Source organism: Oncorhynchus masou, chromosome 23 (assembly GCF_036934945.1).
Source record: "Oncorhynchus masou masou isolate Uvic2021 chromosome 23, UVic_Omas_1.1, whole genome shotgun sequence".
NCBI classification, from domain to species: Eukaryota; Metazoa; Chordata; class Actinopteri; order Salmoniformes; family Salmonidae; genus Oncorhynchus; species Oncorhynchus masou.
The window spans coordinates 47,359,506-47,381,329 of NC_088234.1; the positions used below are offsets into that span (position 1 = coordinate 47,359,506).

General features: G+C 44.1%; 1 protein-coding gene across 2 annotated transcripts in view; it reads left to right on the top strand.

Moving 5' to 3' along the window:
- Window positions 1-21,824, top strand: part of slc2a15a (solute carrier family 2 member 15a) — a 119,533-nt gene that overhangs the window by 6,144 nt on the left and 91,565 nt on the right. Inside the window, exons 2-3 of one of the 2 annotated variants that reach the window (XM_064932295.1) lie at window positions 5,407-5,493; window positions 10,950-11,028. The gene's annotated coding sequence lies outside the window, so the exon portion shown is untranslated. The remainder of the gene's footprint in view (window positions 1-5,406; window positions 5,494-10,949; window positions 11,029-21,824) is intronic. The other variant, XM_064932296.1, reaches the window with a different exon arrangement.

Here is a 21,824-nt window from a genome sequence, read left to right on the forward strand (position 1 = left end):
TAAACATGGTTTTGGCCAACAATGCTATAACACTCAAGCAGCTCCAAGCTAACATTGTCAATAACCACGCCATTTTCAACAATATCCATCAGGTCTCAACATCAACACTGGCACGCATCCGAAAAAAAAAACATATTCAAATGAAGCAAATTTATCGAGTGCCTTTCGAGCGCAATCCCGAAAGGGTGAAACGACTGCAGCATGACTATGCAGAGGTATGTATTCACTTTAACAGTGATCTTGCATACTCTCTCATAATCTTTTACTGTCCTGTAATATGTATACTAGATCGACACTGAACTACACAATTTTGCCTGACACTGTTTTTCAGAGAGTTTTACGAATGGATGGGAGATCCAGCATGAGTTCATTTACGTAGATGAGGCTGGGTTCAACCTGATGAGAACACGAAGGAGGGGAAGAAACATCATTGGCCACAGGGCTATAGTCAATGTCCCAGGGCAACGTGGGGGTAATATAACACTCTGTGCAGCCATTACACAGAATGGGGTCCTCCACCACCATGCCCATATGGCCCCTTACTACACAGCACTCATACTTACATTCTTGTACCAATTGTACAACAACAGCAGCAAATCAAATCGATCATATGCAATACATTGTTGTCTGGGACAATGTGTCTTTCCACCGCTCTGCTCTGGTTCAGAACTGGTTTCAGCAACATCCACATTTCACCATCCTATCACCATCCTTTCACCATCCTTCCACCATCCTTCCACCATACTCTCCATTCCTCAACCCTATAGAAGAGTTTTTCTCGGCATGGCGGTGGAAGGTATATGATCTCCGTCTCCAGGCTGAGGTACCCCTCATCCAAGCCATGGAGGAGGACTGTGACCAGATGGAGGTAGCAGCAATGCAAGAATGGATTCGTCATTCAAGACGTTTCTTTCCAAGGTGTCTTGCTAATGACAACATTGCCTGCGATGTTGATGAAATCCTCTGGCTAGATCCAGCTAGGCGAAGAGACAAGATCTAGTTGTTTTTTTTTAAGTAAAAAAAACAACTTATAATACGTAAAGTGACGTTTGGTTACAGTATTACATTATATTTGTACTTTGTTGATAGTAGCCTACTCTAATCATAGGGAAGTAGAAGTGCTAAAAGTGTTTTAGGTTTATCACAGCAGAGTGTAACTCGTGCAAACAAAGTATAGTAATGTGAAACGTGTGTGTTTCTTATGGTAACAAAGTGTGGTTTTTAAAAAGAAGTGTATAGTTTTTACAAGAGTGTTTAATTTTGCAAAGGATCTGTAGTGTTTTGCTAATTGTGTGTGTGGTTGTGCTAATTGTGTGTAGTGTTTTGAAAACACGGGCCCTGTTTTGAAAATCGTGCTTAAGCAATCAAAAAAAAACTGTAATTGGTTTGTAGAGTAAAACATTATGTGTAGGCCTAATGGGATTCATAATTGATTTACCGCCTTCACTTGGGTGAATTAGACCTAACAGATTCCTTGGTCTAGGTCTACATTTGTAAACTGATATGAGTTGAGTGTCCATGTGATCGATGCAGGTCAAATGAGCACTATTTCATACAGTGAATGACTTAGGCTGACGAAGGCTACTCTGCTCCACCCATGAGGGAGCTGAAACCATCTCTGGTCTGAAATAACAGTTATCACTGAGACCTGAGCGATCATCCTGTTTGTTTAGTAACACAGGGAAATGGCTGCCACCACAGGGATCTAATGTGGCACAAACATCGCTAGCCCCACAACCCCTCAACTTCCTACCGTGTACACACACACACACACAGTCTCTGAACAAAAACATACGAAACAGATGGGATTCACACACAGGAACAATGTGAGGGAAAACATGTTTGAGTTCACTCCGCCGCGGGCAGACTGATCCATCAGAGCTAGACGCACTTTAGTGACACATCTCGTAATGTGAGGCAGTAAGCACAGACCATGTTGCCTTGAATACTGTCTAATGGTCTAGTTGACAAGGAACTCTTTCATGGTGTAATCATTCTCATAGCGCACATAAGGAGAAAAGTGCCCGAACCAAGAGCACATAGCCCGTGGCTACAAGATGTGTTGTTATGTATGTAGAGTTGTTACAGTCCAGGCCATAGGTGTAGCCACATGAAAGTGTTGACAGACACAATGACCTCATACAGTCTGTCAACACACACACACACACACAGACACAGACACAGACACAGACACAGACACAGACACACACACACACACACACACACACACACACACACACACACACACACACACACACACACACACACACACACACACACACACACACACACACACACAGTTACAGAGTTACGTGTTCCTTGTCTTGCAGGACACAAGGTTGACTGTTTCCTCAGCCTTGTGTGAGTGAGAGGTCCCTATCAGCATGCTTATCCTCTGAACATCAGCGACTTCCAGAAAATACCATTTCAATTGATGGATGGGACCCAGTCAGAGAGAGAGAGAGAGAGAGAGAGAGAGAGAGAGAGAGAGAGAGAGGAAAGAGAGAAATAAAGAGGGAGAGCAAGACAAACAGCCAGACGGATGGAAAGTAACCATGGACACAGGAGTGAGTTGCCTTCATCTAGTTGCACCTTATTTTAATGACAGCTATTCATGCTAACTTAAGGTTGGATCCACTGACCCCCTGCCTTTCCCATGTAAGGCCTCCTGTCACAGGTTCAGTGTGTTTAACCCCTCGGAGGGGATTGATGGTCAGGGTGAGAGGAGTGACTCAGGAATAGAAGGCAAAGATTGGGGAAAAGGACACGGAATGTTTGGCCTGAATGCTTGGAACGGAAGCAGGGACTTCACGATTTGATGGGAACACTATCAAATATGAAAAGGGGCTTATTCTGAACCTCGACGTTGTATGGCGGATGTTAGCTATCCACTGCACCGTGTGAATTTATACTGAGGGGAAGACAAAGGCATGGATCCATCAATCAATCCCATGACCCATCTGTCAAATATTCTGCAGTCAAGAGGAGTCATTCAAACATTTTAAAATGAAACCTGAACTTTATCGATACATGTTTTGAATTCATATTCTCCTCGTTCAACGTGTATGGCTGCCCCAATGCCTCAGTTTGTTGACACATGGTACAGGCAACACAAAGGCTGTGGGCCTCAATTGAACCCTATTTCATTTTGTATAAAAATGTGTATAACCTCTGCCTTTGATTTCTAAAGCATTGTGCAGGAGCTACTTGAGGCACCCATGGTTCTAAACAGGCCATCCTGTGATAGTGGGCTTCACCGTTGGTTAGTGACTTAGAGAGCAGGGAACTATGGGACCATGCTACATGGTGCTGTGTCTTCCTGGCTAATTGCTCGATTCAACTCCTATGAAGGATCTGTTCAAATTGAACAAAATTATGTATGGTCATAATTTCTTTATTCTGCTGACATTCCAGAGAGCATTTCAGACACCAGTGGCACCGATGAGACATAGCACTGATGATATTACACTTTTCTAAGTGGTAACGAATGAGGGCAACATGTGCCGTGAGTGCGTTCAGAGATAGACACAACAGCAGAGCCACATCATATAATCTGGGACACAATCTGTCACTACACCCCATGTGAATACTACCATTTAACACCAAGCGCAATCATTGAGCTCAGTGTGGATATCATCGTTAATGTACTGCACAACCTATTAGCAGGCTGTGTGAATGCTATCAGCTGCCCAAGTGTAATGCTGAGGTGTGGTTTGGCAGAGCATACTTTTGAGAACGTACACAGCCTCTGTGCTTGTTAATGGAGCATGGGGCTTGGAGGTAGTTTGGAGGTGTCTGGATGCCTGTAGTAGCTGCTGTGATCACTTAAGGGGTTTAGGCTGTAGATTTATAGCCCCGCCTCCCCCATCCCACATGCACTTCATGCACTGAACACACGCACACACGTCCTGTTCCAGGCCAGCAGGTGGTCTCTGTCCGGCCAAACGGTAGCCTCTGTCAGCCCCATTGCATCGTGGGTGCCTCTCCTCTCGTCCCATTGCACGGTGGGTTGAGTGTGAGCTTCCTGTCGTCTGTGTTTGAATTGGGAAGTGGGACGAGTGGGGCATTCCGGCTTCCCTTTCCCATCCCACATGGCCAGCTGGTAGACGTTGACTCCTCACAGACAGATGGGATCGTCTCACTGTCTACTAAGCCCTGTACTATGAATCTGGTTTGAGGGGGGTTAGCGAGGAAACTTTGGTCAACTCAGTTCAAGTCAGAATAACCAGTGACACGAGCGAGGTAACTTTGGTCAACTGAGTTCAACTCGGAATAACCAGTGACACAAAAGTGGCTCACCTTTTAGACAGGTGAATTTGGCAAAGAATCTTTCACAACTAACCTGCTCTGGGGCAGGTTAACTCAGGACCAGTGACAATCCGTCATTCAGGGCAGGTGGGGCAGAGTCCCACCTGTTTTGAGCCCCACATTTTTAATAATAAAATAAAAAATAACAAAAAAATCAACCAGATTATTTTGGGGGCTTGCCTGTTTTGAATGTTATTTTGGCAATAACACGTGCAACATATCAGTTTGCAAACAAAGTTTAAAAAACAACAACAAATCATTGAGTTAATAAAACCGCATACAGACATCGTCTCTTTTTTTGCTTTCTTGAGTAAGGCAGCTCCAAAATGCATGTGTTTCAGCCTACTGTAGCTCAGTGCTTTCTGTGGTGGTGGGGCTGCCAGTTTAAAATACGGAGCTTAGGGGTTGGTAATGTTCTCTAGTTGCACCATGACTGGCTCAGTGTTCTGTCACTCATGGGGACACTACATCACTGCCAAGTCTAAGGGTAGAACAAAAAAATTAAAGCCTGATGGGTGCTGCCATAAAGTTACATTAGAAGTGCTCATCCAAGAAGGCTCAAGTTCATTGGCCAAAGATAAAATGACGTCAAATCACGTTATATCTACAGTAGCCTTGATTGGACTGATCATGTCAACATCATACTTTCAAAATCTTAGCTAGCAGTTATCATCGTGTATCAAGTCGACAATCTACTGACAAATTATTTTGAATCCTTTTCATATGAAGATAAATAATGAAGAGAAATTATTGATAAAACGTATCGGTGCTCATCGGCCATTGGACATAAACATTACACAACAAGTTGGAAATCGCAAATTCAACAATGAGTGGTTTGGAAGGAATCAGTGGGATTAAGGGTCTTTTTTCCAAGCTTAAAATGATAAACATTCAACATTGGCTATGTTGTCAATGAAGCATGATTTGTGCCGTGCTCAAAAAAACTGTTAACTCGGAACTGTTAACAACTCCCGACTGGGAAAATACATTTTGAATGGTCATCCAAATCGGAATTGTAAAGAGAACTCAGGCCTCTTTCTAGAGCTATGACCTGAAGACCACTGACGTCATCATTGTTCAACCCTGTTTTTTTTTCAGAGTTCCCAGTTGCCAGTTTGATGACAAAATTTGCCCACTAAGGACCGCCGCGCCACCTTCCTGTCGAAGTGAGCCCAGCACAACAAGGCGAGTCTAAAAATGTCTTGTATGCTGCTGCATTATGTAATATGCCAGGGAGACATGTTTTCTGTAGCTAAGAAAGTAATACAAAGTGTATGTTGTGTAGTACGCTGTTAGTAGCCCAGTATTGTCTCAGCAAAGAGTTTGAATTTCAACCAGCCATGTGCAACTTGAACATGCAGTTAAAAGCCCAGCGCGATCAGGTTAGAGTAAGATCAATATCCACCTTCGTAACATGGATGAAACCATGTTCAAGGACCTGATTCTTCTTGTTAATACGCTGCATTGTAACCCTGCGCAGGATGTTTCAGCAGAGTTTCAGACATACTGTGTATTTATGAACCCTAGTGTTGTAAGAGGAGGCAATAACCCTTCATTAAGCCCTGACTAGTGGGCCTGGTCTATAGCGCAGCAGAGAGCAGAGAGGGACATATAACAAACTAGACAGGCCCTTTAATGGAAACCTAGGACTATTCCATCAAAACTGTAGAGCAATTCAGATTCAGGTTTTCTTTTTGTTTCTCACTGTAAACATTGTTTTGTGGCGTACATGAATCTTTATTGCAGAAGCTTTGAGAGAGCACACAAATAACCAGACTGCAGATCTTTCAGCCAGCCATCACACACATAAACAGAGAGGCACACAAAAAGACTGACCTGTCATCACAGTGATTTGGACAGGTAGGATGTCGAACTGTTCACTGGTTTGTCATCGTTGCCCGGCCATCCTAGTTACGCAGCAACTTACCCCAAAACAAACAGGCCTCCAGCCACAACACACACACACACAGACTGCCTGGTGCCTATGCTGCCCAAGGGGCCCATGGCTAGCGTAATGACCTGCACTGATAGGGCTGTTGTGTCTCTCTAGTCACACTTAGTGGGAGGAGGAGCTGCAACAATTGATCCATACCTCAGCCCTCAGCCTCCCTTATCCTAAACACTACAACAGACATGTCTGAGTCCAGTTCAGATCCCACTCCCTCACTTCATTAGACCAATGCTGTCTGCATTCCTCTGTCTGTCTGTCTGTCTGTCTGTCTGTCTGTCTGTCTGTCTGTCTGTCTGTCTGTCTGTCTGTCTGTCTGTCTGTCTGTCTGTCTGTCTGTCTGTCAGTCAGTCAGTCAGTCAGTCAGTCAGTCAGTCTGTCTGTCTGTCTGTCTGTCTGTCTGTCAATATGCATGTGTTTGTAAGTGAGAGAGTGAAAGAGGAGCAGAATGACAAAGAGAAAGAGACAGTAGAAAGTGCGTGCAGACAGAGAGCTAGTCTGTGCTTTGCTGCGGTCCCTCTGGCTGTGCTGGAGCATGACATGACAGACAGCTCTCTCTGTGGGGTCAGAGGTCAGCTCTAATTGGGTTAATGGACCTGGGGAACCAAAACAAACAGATCTCAGGTCAACCCAGATTAGAGTCCAAGCCGCTTCGCCCAGAATCAGAGAGGATCAACAAATGAGCAAACAGAAGCCCCTAGACACAACACCGGCACACAACAACAGGATAGCGTTACACGGCAACACTTAATGCAGTCTATGTAGTTGCTCTTATGACATGTAGTTACTTTGATACTACTTTCGTCACTAAAATATTTATACTCCTCACTGGCAAGATGATAAAATTAGTCTAAAATTAGTTATTGCTATTTACACCAAGAAATAAAAATCCTCTCAAACAACACTGTCACGTTCTGACCTTAGTTCTTTTATTATGTCTTTGTTTTAGTATGGTCAGGGCGTGAGTTGGGTGGGTTGTCTATGTTCCTTTTTCTATGTTTTGGTATTTCTGTGTTTGGCCTGGTATGGTTCTCAATCAGAGGCAGCTGTTTATCGTTGTCCCTGATTGAGAACCATATTTAGGTAGCCTGGTTTCACTTTTGAGTGGTGGGTGATTATTGTCCGTGTCAGTGTTTGTTACCACACGGGACTGTTTAGGTTATTTCACTTTGTTATTTTGTATTTCTGTAGTGTTCAGTTTGTCTTATTAAAATGGACACTTACCACGCTGCAAATGGGTCCGATCTCTCTTACTCCTCATCAGAGGAAGACGACGAACTTTACAAACACACTACAAGGGTAACATAAAGTATGACTAGTTTACATTGCAGCAGTACAATGAGCGTGAATCATTGCCATTTTACAGTTAGGCAATCACTCACACCAGATCATAACATCTCAGATTACGGAAATGTCAACCCAATCCTGGGATTCCCATCCCATTGGCTTAGTGTCGCATGTGAACTCTAACTTACTGGAAAAGACTCCTCATAATGTGAACTAGAGCCTATAATACCAAAGCCCATGACTTGGCCAATAAATATCCCTGATAATTGTGTGAACCCTGGGCAAGCGAGGCCATAAATATCACTGATGGAGGGGGTGACAGACGCGGAGACAGCAGCTTCTGATCCACAACAGGAAGCAGGAGGAACACACTTACTAAGGAGTCATGAAGAGTTGTGATCCTAACCCTAACCTTACATTAACACCCTAAACCCGAGAACAACAGTTATGATTAGCCTACCAAGGCCTGCAATGATGTCTACTGTATCTGATATAATATCTGATGGTATGTGATTGTAAGGGATATCCAAACGTTGCTGTCCTCACAGGACGTTTCTCAAGAACTCTAGAAAGTAATCACTCATATCAAGCAACAGAACCAAAGCTATTGGTCTTCGTAAATGTCTGTCCAGCTGTTAAGCACGTGCATCCATCTCTCTCATACACATTCTGTTTACACAATTTGGCATTTAATAAGTCCGAGTGTGTGTCTGTGTGAGCTAACGGAAGCCTGGAGTGTGTGTGTCTGTCGTACAACGGAAGGGCTGTGTGTGTGAGTGTGTTGTGAAAGAGTTACGATCTGTTTGGGTCAGTAATGAGGAGAGGCAGCGCGGCATCACTCAGCAAGATAAACAGTGTCAGAGTTTAAACAACCCAGTCCCCTCTGTCCACACATACACACACACACACACACACACACACACACACACACACACACACACACACACACACACACACACACACACACACACACACACACACACACACACACACACACACACACACTCACTCCCTGTTGCTCAGACCACCTCTTCTTTATCTTTACACACACCTATCTCTCTCCCCAATTCATTCTCTCTTCTCTCTTTCCCCACCAAGTACAGGCAGGAAGAGCCACCAGCCAAGTGTTTGATGTTGTCATCCTGCCACCCAGTGACAACAAGACAATGTAAACACCTCAAACAGCCCCAGTGGGGGGGCCGCCAGGGGCCTCCTGGAGGATGCGATTGTAACTGCCTTTAATTGACCAAACTTTTAGTTTGACATCACTGGAAAACATCCCAGCATCAATTTAGAGCCAATTACAGCGAGCTCAAGCAAGGCAGGTGGAGTCAACGTCTATCGGGCCTCTGTCGTCGTGACACCCAGATGATTGATCACCGCGCCGCAGCAACGGCTCTCTAACCTGATCAGCCAAATTACCGTGCCGACCGCGGGGGCCATCTGAGCCTCTGAGCCTTGCGCCACAAATTAAATCCACAACGCTCATCACATCACACACACACGCATACACACACACACACGCATACACACACACACACACACACACACACACACACACACAAGCAGGGCAGACAACATCCTCTTGTCCTCTCACTCAGAGAATGGGAGAGATCCCCACCATTGTCCCAGGGGAGCACAGCACCAGGTGATGGGAACGGCAGGAGGACATGAAGACATATTAATGTACTAAAGACTTAATGAAGCTCAGTCCAGTACTCAGAGAGAAGAGAGGCTACAGGAGTGTGTGTGTGGGGGGGGGGGGGGTATGCTTTTTACTTTATTAGTTTACAGCAGATTAATGGGGCTAATCATTTAAGTGATGGAGATGGATTACCCTCTCAAAGATGGCTCTGGACCCAATACCATCCATCCCCCTTCCTCCTCCACCAACTCCCCCCCCCCACTCCACCACCACTACTCCTCACCCTCCTCTCCTCTCTGCATCCCCGGCCACTCTCTCTCCCTGCCCAGCCAATCTTAAAGCAACATGGACCTGAAAGACCTGTCCAATCACACAGCACGCAGAGGGCACTTCTTTTTAACCTAGGTGAGGAAAATCAGTGCAAAACTGTAGAAGCAGAGTTTGTGGCTTACAGTATATGGATGATTTCACAGGGATTCAGCAGTACTTTTCATACAAAAAAAGATAACTAACTGACTACATGTGTAAGAGGGGGAACATGAGCATGTATAATTGTTTTGATATATCAAAGGCGCAACTTAATTGTAGTCATATGAGATTAAATGAACTGGATGCAATAATGCATGAGCCTACTGTGAAACCTTCGTCGGATCCAAATCAAGATGAGGACATAATGTATGCTGAGACAGGGTCTGTCCGATGTGTTGTCTGATTGTGCTTGTGACTGTGTTTGTGGTTGGGCTTCTCCTCACGGTAAATTAGGACACCATGGTTACTGTGGCCCAGCCCCTTAGACAGGATATTGCATCGCTCTGCTGGAAATAAAAGGGTCACACACCCACTCTTCCTTACATATCCTTCCTCCATCCATCCCTTCCTCCCATCTCCATCCCTTCCTCCAATCTCCATCCCTTCCTCCCATCTCCATCCCTTCCTCCTCCATCCATCCCTTCCTCCTCCATCCATCCCTTCCTCCTCCATCCATCCCTTCCTCCCATCTCCATCCCTTCCTCCTCCATCCATCCCTTCCTCCCATCTCCATCCCTTCCTCCTCCATCCCTTCCTCCTCCATCCATCCCTTCCTCCCATCTCCATCCCTTCCTCCCATCTCCATCCCTTCCTCCTCCATCCATCCCTTCCTCCTCCATCCATCCCTTCCACCCATCTCCATCCCTTCCTCCCATCTCCATCCCTTCCTCCCATCTCCATCCCTTCCTCCTCCATCCATCCCTTCCTGCCATCTCCATCCCTTCCTCCCATCTCCATCCCTTCCTCCTCCATCCCTTCCTCCTCCATCCATCCCTTCCTCCCATCTCCATCCCTTCCTCCCATCACCATCCCTTCCTCCCATCTCCATCCCTTCCTCCCATCTCCATCCCTTCCTCCCATCTCCATCCCTTCCTCCTCCATCCCTTCCTCCTCCATCCATCCCTTCCTCCCATCTCCATCCCTTCCTCCCATCTCCATCCCTTCCTCCCATCTCCATCCCTTCCTCCCATCTCCATCCCTTCCACCCATCTCCATCCCTTCCACCCATCTCTATCCCTTCCCTCCATCTCCATCCCTTCCTCCTCCATCCCTTCCTCCTCCATCCATCCCTTTCTCCCATCTCCATCCCTTCCTCCCATCTCCATCCCTCCCTCCCATCTCCATCCCTCCCTCACATCTCCATCCCTTCACCCGCTGCTGGCAGCATTTGAGTGAAAGTGTCCACCAAGAGGTTTAATTACTGTCTCCTCTTTCTCTCTTTCTCTCTTTCAGTCCCCCTCCTCCCCCTCTCCTGCCCTCTGCAAGATAGAGCTCAGTGTCAGAGGCCTTGACAGATGAAGACAGAGCACAGGTACCCCATAGATATGCATGCATACACACACACACACTTCCTGCCCCCCCCTCTCTGATTCCATTGTTACATGGGGAAACAGTCTGAGTGTTGTCCCAAGACAGAGTGAATGGTGAGGACTGAGATATAAATCAGAGTCAATGTTGAGTAAAGTTTAGATAAGAAAGTGCACACAGGAGAAGAGCTCATTCTAAACAGCACTTGGCCTGTAAGAGGCTAAAATACATCTCACCGTAGGTCAATTTGAAGTGTAGTATACAGTGGTGCATCAACGGACAGCATAACAAATACAGAACCTCACACAGAATAATATCAACATATCAACCCATTAAACAATACCACACAGCAAATCATTATTGTCTAGCATTTTTGCGTTGAATTCGGTAGATAATAGTTTTGTTTTATGTTGCTTTCTGCTATTTCGCTTGAGATTCCATCCTCAACTGTCCCTCATCACAAGAATATAAAAACATTACAGTAAAAAAGTCATCTTTATTTGTCATATTGATGTAATGAAAGATATGTATTGTTTTTCCTTGTAAATATCCATATCAATTATTCAATATGCAGCCAAATGAAATGTGATACAGAGTAATATCTTCTCACAAGGCACGCATGAATCACATTTGCGTTTATTCATGTGAACAAGAATGAGACATTATAATAGAGCTCCTAATGCATGTGTTTTGTTGGATCTTTATATCATGTTGTGAATCCTATGTGTTTGTGTCTGTAACTGATGAAAGTATGCCCTCTACTTCCCTCTGGTGGAGAAAAAGAGCAGAAAACAAACAGACAGGGTTTTACATGAGCGCATCTTGAGCAGGATACCCAAACACAAGCACAGATATACTGTGGGTCACGTCTTTATTTAGCCTTATGAAGTACTTTGAAAACCTGTCATTTACATGAAAAGTCAAGTTTGTGGTTGCTTTCTGGTACCTATAAAGTAAAATAAAGAGTCATATAAAATAGATATGCACAGTGTCACAGACACGCATGCACTACTGAGTGTGTGTGCGCGCAGGCATGTGTGAGAGAGAGTCTGACAGGCCATTACTGCAGACAGGTCCATAACTCAGTGAGATAAGTAAGAGCTGCTGCGGAAATGGCTTGTGTCAGCTGCCACTGACTGTGTGTGCGCGGTCACTGTCCGGCAGTGAAGCAGGGGCCTGACAGGCATTTAGCAGGTATCCCCTCTATTTTATTTATTTAACCAGGCAAGTCAGTCAAGAACACATTCTTATCTGCAATGACAGCCTAGGAACAGTGGGTTAGCTGACTTGTTCAGGGGCAGAATCACAGATTTCTTTTTTTTTTACTTTGTCAGCTCAGGGATTTGATCTAGAAACCTTTCAGTTACTGGCCCAACGCTCTAACCACTAGGCTACCTGCCCCCCCCCCTGTATGTCCCAAGTGAGTCTCTATGTCTCTGATTCTGTGTCTGAGTCTGTTTGTGCATAAATGTATCTCTATGTTTCCAAGAGAGACTGTGTTTGTATGTCAGTGTTCATGCGTCTGTATGGAAAGGGTCTGTATCTTTTTTTACCTGCGACTTGGGGCTCTGCCTGCATCTCTCTGAGATGCTCTCTGTGTTTGTGTACTCTGTCCAGAGCATCGTCTGTCCACACAGTGGTTATCTCTGAGCTGTTCTCCAGACACTCCAACTGTCAGCAGGCCTGGACATACCACAGCCCTCCCCTAGGGCACACAACACACAAACGCACTTCCTGAAGTGTGACATTTCTTTTTTTCCTATTTATCTTCTATCTTGCTGCGTGTGAATGCTCCATGGACAGAATTAATTATTTATTAACAACAACTTTTTTTTTATGATACAGGAAGATTATGTTAAGATGAAAGGTTTTCAAGATGACAAGCATACTGCACATGAGTGGTTCCCAAACTTTTTTGGTCAGCGACCCCATTTTTATATTTATAAAAAGCTGCAACACAACCGTGTAAAAAAAGTGATGTAATCAAACTGTCAATGTTAACTTTTTTAATTGGGGCTATGACAATCTATTACAAATCAGTCTGACAGTACGTTTGACAGTATTTCAAGCTGAATTAAGTCTGGTTTGAAGTGACTGAAATGCATCAGAAAGGTATTGGGAAGTTCAGAAGATCATCAGGGAATCATTATTTTTATCTTTTGTGTAGAAAACAACATAATCATTGATTTAGTGACTGGTCTTGTCCACACTGTTCTAATGAGGCTTGTAGGCATTGTAGAGAGAAACAGAATGCAAATAAGTGTTCCGGAGAGTCCTGTCTTTCAGTGATGGGGTCATAATTTGTACGAAGAGAACACAAACCGCTCTGTTATTACAACCGCATCTTGCGAATTTTCTAATCAGTCAGTGTACAGCTGCTGTTGTGTTTCTGGGTGCTACTACCATTTCCAGACCCGCCTAGCCGTCCGGCGGGCCCAGTACTACCCGGCCTTGGAAAATTCCTTTAGGCCACGGGCTTCGCCCTGCCAGCGTGCTTTGTCAGGTCTCGCTGAGTGCCCTGTGTGTCCTGATAGGACCCAGACCCCCCCCCCCCCCTTTCGTCTATATTGTGTTGGTATCATGTTTGCTGTCACTGTACTGTTGTTGTCTTTGTGAATTTTTCTTTTACAATTATAATTAGAAAATCAAAATCAAAATGTTATTTTCCAACTCCGGAGGATGCGGTCATATCAATTTAGATTATGTTTAAGTAGTTTATTTCAAGATATAGTTCTATGCATTTGGTATGAGAGTAAAAGGCTCTGCATGGTCAATCCGGCATCTGTATTGGCCTTCCAGCATTTACGATGATATGACCTCAGAAGAGGTCAGGGCATTCATACTTCTTGAGTTTATGGAGCAGCACAGAGCTGATGTGAAGGAAGTTGTCAAGGAAGTGAATTTGTGTTTATACAGGACCTCACGCCCTCACCTACCGTCAACCAATCACAACCACATGTCAATGTGGAGCTTTACTGAGCCCTCAGCGTTGTTAAAACATATGGGAGGCAAACAGCAATGTGGTACAAAGCTCAATTTAGCCTCTCCCATGACTCTAAAGGCTCCGCAATTTCTTCACACCCTTATTAAGGAGCCTCCGACCAGATCAAGCATAAATTGGCTTTAAAGAACCCAATTCCCCTGAAAGCAGAAGCATTGAGCATTCCTTGATAAAGGATGGAGTGATGAACATAATTCACAACAAGGTGGCAGTAGAGACACGTCAATTGATTGCAGTATCTGAGAGCCCATATAACGTGAACATCACCATCTCTTGTCACATGGGGGCACCAGGAACTTTAGATGAAACACTAGGGTCAAACATTTTAGTCTGAAGGCAGGGGATGTCACTGAAGACCAATGAACAATGATGGAGTAACCATAAACACTCGCCGAATGACAGCTATGTCATCAGTTAACTGCGGTGGCAAGTCAGTAATGAAGATGCTTAAGAAAAGTACACTGATGACACCTCTGAGGCTTCGACATACGCACAAACACACTCGCACCCTCACTCACACACAAACACACAGATATTCATAATAATACAGATATTCATCTGTTGGTCACAGTTAGCTTTAAAAAAATGTAGGGGCGTGGATCAGAAAATCAGTCAGTATCTGGTGTGACCACCATTTGCCTCATGCAGTGCAACATATCTTGTTTGCATAGAGTTGATCAGGCTGTTGATTGTGGCCTGTGAAATGTTGTCCCACTCCTCTTCAATGGCTGTGCGAAGTTGCTGGATATTGGCAAGAACTGGAACCTGCTGTCGTACAAGTCGATCCAGAGCATCCCAAACATGCTCAATGGGTGACATGTCTGGTAAGTATGCAGACCATGGAAGAACTGGGACATTTTCAGCTTCCAGAAATTGTGTACAAATCCTTGCAACATTGGGGCCGTGCATTAACATGCTGAAACATAAAGTGATGGCCGGCGGATGAATGGCACGAAAATGGGCCTCAGGATCTCATCACCGTATCTCTGTGCGTTTAAATTGCCATCAATAAAATGCAGTTTTGAACAAATTAATTTCTTACAAAATGAAGGAGAAGCAAGTGAGGGAAGGAGAGAGAGAGAGCGAGGGAGGGAGATATATTTCACTTTCACTTTCACAGACCTACTCAAACACCCTGCTCAAACAGACAGGGATGTAATTGTCAAAGCTAAAATACCACCTCTGCAGGATTAATAATTCAATTCGCCCCTGCTACCCAATGGCAGGTCAGTTTCAATCTTCATTAATCCCTACAGATCTGATAGATGCCGCTCTGCCATACCACTGAGCTAGTATACAGCTAGGGACTGTTCCTCAAACTCAACAGCAAGGGCCTTACAGTAAAGTAGGCTATCCCCGGAGTCGAGTGCCTACGCTCCCTTACCCTGAACCTATAGACCCGGTGCCTTCTCAGGTTTGTCTGGGCCATAGCTTCCGCAGACTATGAGCAGGTTGCCCTCCTCTGGGTTGGCTTGACCCCAGAGACACCCCTCTCTACGACTCCTACCAATGCACTTAGTACCTATAGTTGGGTCTAAGGTTAGATTCCTTTATACCAGCCACTCGGGTTCCCAATAGACTCACTAACCAGATGCTAAAAATCCTCAATTAATCAAGTCTATTTCGGAATCCTAGAGTAAAATGACATGCGGTTGTATGACTCTTTGATGACACAGGGTTTCAGAACAATAAAGCAAGTTTATTCAAAATTCCAGAAACAGGCATAAAAGAAATCACAGATCAGCCAATCAATCACAAATCAATGTCACCAGTCAATGATAAGCCAACATCGACAGTACATTATATTGATGGACCCCTTCATCGCCCTTAAACCCTTATTGGGTATGCCAGTACAATATTTTTGCCTGTTACAATTTTATGAGAAGCACAATATTTAACAAGAAAAACAGGTTCTTAACTTCTACAACTTTATAAACAGCTTTTTGGCTCTCCCTTTAGGATGATCAGTCCCTCAGATGGTGTCTAAAAACTCTAACTACTTTAACACAATTCTATCAATGAGGTAACCCTTAACCTTAAGGGTTCCTCCTAGAACTTTATTTTAACACTTTTAGGATCAAAAATAAGTATAGAAAAAATCTAAATGCATTTTAGCAAAAATACTCTTCCAGCAGTCAACAGGTTCTTCTAGCAAGCTCAAAGAGAGTACCCTTCTCCAAAATCATGCCCCCTTTATACCCTCCATCTTCCTTCCTGCTAACCCCCCATGACGCATTCAGTGCTTAACACCTAATTCGGACATCACTCAAAAGGTGCTTTATCAGCCCCCCTAACTCCCACCTTACCTCACCTAGGCAAGGTGTTCAGTTTAACGGGATGCCCGCCTTGACACTATGCCTCCTCCTGGCCGCTCTGATCAGGGGATTTCCAATGCAAGTTAGCACCCAAAGTACACTCCATTATCATTTACTTTTAATCCATTAATTCTTATACTTTCATTTTTAAACATTAACATTCCCTACTCCGCTCAATTATAATCCCACTCTAACCTAATTTATATCTCCCCTTACATCCTAAACATCCAGCATTTTTAAACACTTCAACATGATACCCTTTCATCCTTATAACATGTTATTATCAACCTCCTACAGGCCATAAAGCCATGTCCTTTAAATCAAATAGACATAGACATGCATTGCAACTTAAAGCAACCAACATTATAACATTCTTAATGCTTTCACTGCATTCGTTTAATCGCCCTTCAATATCTCCCACTGTATGTTGCCCCATTCTTTCAACATTTAACATTTAACATATTTAACCTTCAATTATTATCTTAATAAATTCCATCCATTTCTTCTTCTTTTCTTTCATCAATGCCAATTCTCTCTCAATGTTCATTCTTCTTTGTGCTCCATGTGTGAGTGAAAGTGAAACTTCATAAGTGCGTGTATGAAAGTGTGTCTCTAAAATGTACTTTTGTCACAATGTCAGCTAGCTGGCTAAGGCTATCCAACACTGGAACTTTTCCAAGTCAAAGTAAGCTTTTCATTTTATGAATTTATTGCCACCTGTGTAACTGCTAAACTGCTTGCTGTACACTGCACTGCATGATTATAGTGGGTTTATTAACGAGTTACTTCTAGTAGCTAGCGATGCTGACTATGACGTGTTAGCTAATATGGTGACAATGATGTAGGCGGTGCGTAGCGGTTAGCAGTTAAGGTATTGGCTTGGAATGTTTGTTTTTTTGTACCCCTTTTTTCGTGGTATCCAATTGGTAGTTAAAGTCTTCTCCCATCGTTGCAACTCCCGTACGGACTCCGGAGAGGTGAAGGTTGAGAGCCGTGCATCCTCCGAAACACTACCCAGCCAAGCCGTACTGCTTCTTGACACAATGCCTGCTTAACCCGGAAGCCAGCCACACCAATGTATCGGAGGAAACACAGTACACCTGGTGAACAGTCAGTGTGCACTGTGCCCGGCCTGCCACATGAGTCGCTAGAGCGCAATGGGACAAGAACATCCCTGCCGGCCAAACCCTCCCCTAACCCGGACGACACTGGGCCAATTGTGCACCGCCCCATGGGCCTCCAGGTTGCAGCCGGCTGCGACTGAGCCTGGACTCAAACCAGGATCTCTAGTGGCACAGTTATTAATGCGATGCAGTGGCTTTGACCACTGCGCCACTCGGGAGGCCCTTGGAAAGATTTTTACCTGGTCACAGACAGCTGTTGTATTGTGCACTGAAGTCCACAAGCGAAGGAAAAAGGTGAGAAGAGGAGAGAGTGGAGATGCGAGAATGAATTATACAACAAGCAAATGATCATGCTGTTTGTACAGTGCATGTACAGTGCCTGTATTCACACCCCTTGACTTTTACCACAATTTGTTACGTTACAGCATTGTCCTAAAATTGATTAAATAAAAAACAATCCTCAGCAATCTACACACAAGTATTCAGACCCTTTGCTGTGACACTCGAAAAGTCTCTTCCTAGAGCTGGCCGCCTGCAAAACTGAGTAATGGGGGAGAAGGGTCTTGGTCAGAGAGCTGACCAGAGTTCCTCTGTGGAGATGGGAGAAGCTTCCAGAAGGACAACCATCTCTGCAACACTCCACCGATCAGGCCTTTATGGAAGAGTGACCAGTCAGAAGCCACTCCTCAGTAAAAGGCACATGACAGACCGCTATGGAGATAGTTCAAATAGAAACTCTTGTTTGCAACTGTTGGACTAATGATTACACCCTAGATCAGCTAGATGCAGGCAGGAGAGTGTACAAGGCGGTATTGAATGTGTCACTTGTCTGTCACCTTGATTACTACATTTTTTCTCTTGACCTGTGCACGTATCTTGCAAATTTACATTCGTAGGCTAGGTTGTAGCAACCTTGCTATTGTTATCGGAAAATTTTGATGATCAAATAGTAGCCTAAACCTATCGTTGTTACATTGAGCTGGGTGAATGGAATATGAATTACAGTCATCCAATGTGCTGCTGTAATAGAAATGTGGCCATATTCAGAGTAAAAATTTGTCCTCCCTCATCTTAAACGGCACAGACCACCACTTTACTGTATGCATTGTACAGCGTTGCCTATGGATCTTGGGCCCATGAAATGTTCACAACTGAAGATTATACACAAATATTAGTGTCGTAGCTCTTATTGCAGGACTTTTACTGTGGGAAATCACATCACTATTCAGCCTATTGTGTGTCATGTGCATGTTGAACATTAATATTGCAATGTACAGCTTTACCTATGGATCTTTGTTCCAGGAAATGGGATATCAGCCCAGAACATAACTGTGAAGAAATTACACAAATATTGGCATCGTAGCTCTTATTGCAGGACTTTGACACCACTGTGAAATTAGCCATATTGCAGGACTTTGACTGTAGGAAGTCACCTCACCAGCCAGTTTATTGAGCGTATTGGACATTCATATTGGAATGTACAGCCTTGCCTATGGATCTTGGTTCCATGAAAGGGGGTATCAGCCTACTCAGTGACACCAACAGAATACAACTGTACAGATCCTCTCAAGCTCTGTCAGGTTGGATGGGGAGCATTGCTGCACAACTATTTTCAGGTCTCTCCAGAGATGTTAGATCGGGTTCAAGTCCGTGCTCTGGCTGGGTCACTCAAGGACATTCAGAGACTTGTCCTGAAGCCACTCCTGCGTTGTCTTGGCTGTGTGCTTAGGGTCGTTGTCCTGTTGGAAGGTGAACCTTCGCCCCAGTTTGAGGTCCTGAGCGGTCTGGAGCAGGTTTTCATCAAGGATCTCTCTGTACTTTGCTCCGTTCATCTTTTCCATGATCCTGACTAGTCTCCCAGTCCCTACTGCTGAAAAACTTCCCCACAGCATGATGTTGCGGCCACCATGCTTCACCGTAGGGATGGTGCCAGGATTCCTCCAGACGTGTCGCTTGGCATTCAGGCCAGAGTTCAATCTTGGATTCATCAGACCAGAGAATCTTGTTTCTTATGGTCTGAGAGTCTTTAGATGCCTTTTGGCAAACTCCAATGCTGGAGAAATGTTTTGGTACCCTTCCCCAGATCTCAGCCTCGACACAATTCCTTCAACCTCATGGCTTGGTTTTTGCCCGGACATGCACTGTCAACTGTAGGATCTTATTGCGCACAAGTGTATTTTTAAAGTTTTTGTCAAATTGTGTTGTTTCCCTGCCTGTTTATTGATGTATGCATTTGTGAGCTAAAGTTGGCAAGAAAAGACCTCCAAATTTTACTACAAATAGGCTGTGTTGTTTTCATATAATATGGCTAAGTAGGGGGTTTGTGTTTGTGTTTCATTAGCTAGTTAGCTAAGTTACTGACTGACTAAGCTAATTATTATTCATGTTTTTGTTGCATTTCAGGTGGAGTGGCATTGCTAACAGGCCAGCATGCTGACAGGGCAGGGCCCATATTCACAAAGAATCTCAGATTTTAAGCATTGATTTTAGGATCAATTTTGCCTTCACACCGAGTACAATTACATTGACACGGTGGAGGTTATCCTAGATCAATATGACTACTCTGAGACGCTTTGTGAATATGGCCCTGGAAGAAAGCTGTTGCCCAATACCTTGCCACAGGACCCTAGGGCAGGGGTAGGCAACCCTGTTCCTGGAGTGCCGCAGGTACTGCAGGATTTTGTTCCAACCAGGCACCACACTAGGGGTGCGTATCAGTTCGCTTGAACGTTTGCTACATTACGGAGCGGTTTGTACTGAACGCCACATTTTCCCAAAAAGTTCAACAGACATTGAGATACGTTTGCTCCGGGTGTGGCTTGAAGCAATGAGTGATGTATTTAAAGGGCAGAGTCGCATTTATAACCCACAACCCAACCCATCCATGTTTTTCAACTGATTGTTCAGTAAAGCACTGTTTCCATTCAATTGAAGGTTCTATTATGTTTTTGTGTGTCGTGACTAACTTGAGCTCATTGATCAGTTCAGTGATTGCCTAAATTCAACACACATGGTCTTCCAGGTTGATTAAATCAAAAACATGAAGTGCCTGCTGCACTCAAAGACCAGGGTCGCCTACCCCTGCCCTAGAGGTATTAGTCAATTCTTATGACCTGAATATTGAATGTGAACTTCCATATTTCAATGACACTAACATAAGAGTTGAATTGTTCAGCAACATGTGCAGTAAATGCTAACATGACTTTGGTGATGAAAGGTACATAATGCATTTATTGCCATCTCTCCATCAGGCCACTGCATGCTGTGACATGGGCCTAAATAGTGACACATCTTCAAGCTGCCTGACTGAAGACTGTGTTCTTCAGTGGTACCGGAAGCAAGGGCCTAACCTGGGAGTACAGCAACAGTCTGTCTCACAGCCATTCTGTCAACATGTACAGTACCAGTCAAAAGTTTTGACACACCTACTCATTGCAGGGGTTTTCTTTATTTTAAATATTTTTTTACATTGTAGAATATTATTGAAGTCATCAAAACTATGAAATAACACATATAGAATCATGTAACCAAAAAACTGTTAAACAAATCAAAATATATTTTATATTTGAGATTCTTCAAATTACCCACCTTTTGCCTTGATGACAGCTTTGCACACTCTTGGCATTCTCTCAATCAGCTTTATGAGGTAGTCACCTGGAATGCATTTCAAATAAGCGATGTGCCTTATTAAAAGTTACTTTTTGGAATTTCTTTCCTTTTTAATGCGTTTGAGCCAATCAGTTATGTTGTGACAAGGTAGACCACATCCAAATTATGACAAAACAGCTCAAATAAGCAAAGAGAAATGAGTCAATCATTACTTTAAGACATGAAGGTCAGTCAACTTGGAAAAATTCAAGAACTTTGAAAGTTTCTTCAAGTGCAGTCGTAAAAACCATCAAGCGCTATGATGAAACTGGCTCTCATGAGGACCGCCACAAGAAAGGAAGACCCAGAGTTACCTCTGCTGCAGAGGATAAGTTAGTAGTTTACCAGCCTCAGAAATTGCAGCCCAAATAAATGCTTCACAGAGTTCAAGTAACAGTCACATCTCCATCTCAACTGTTCAGGCGAGACTGCATTTATCAGGCCTTTATGGTCGAATTGCTGCAAAGAAACCACTACTAAAGGACACCAATAATACGAAGAGACTTGCTTGGGCCAAGAAACACAAGCAATGGACATTAGACAGGTGGAAATCTGTCCTTTGGTCAAAAATGTGTGATTTTTGGTTCTAATCACCATGTCTTTTTTGAGACAGAGTAGGTGAATGGATGAGCACCGCATGTGTTTCCCACCGTGAAGCATGGAGGAGGTGTAATCGTGTGGGGGGTGCTTTGCTGGTGACACTGTTGGTGAT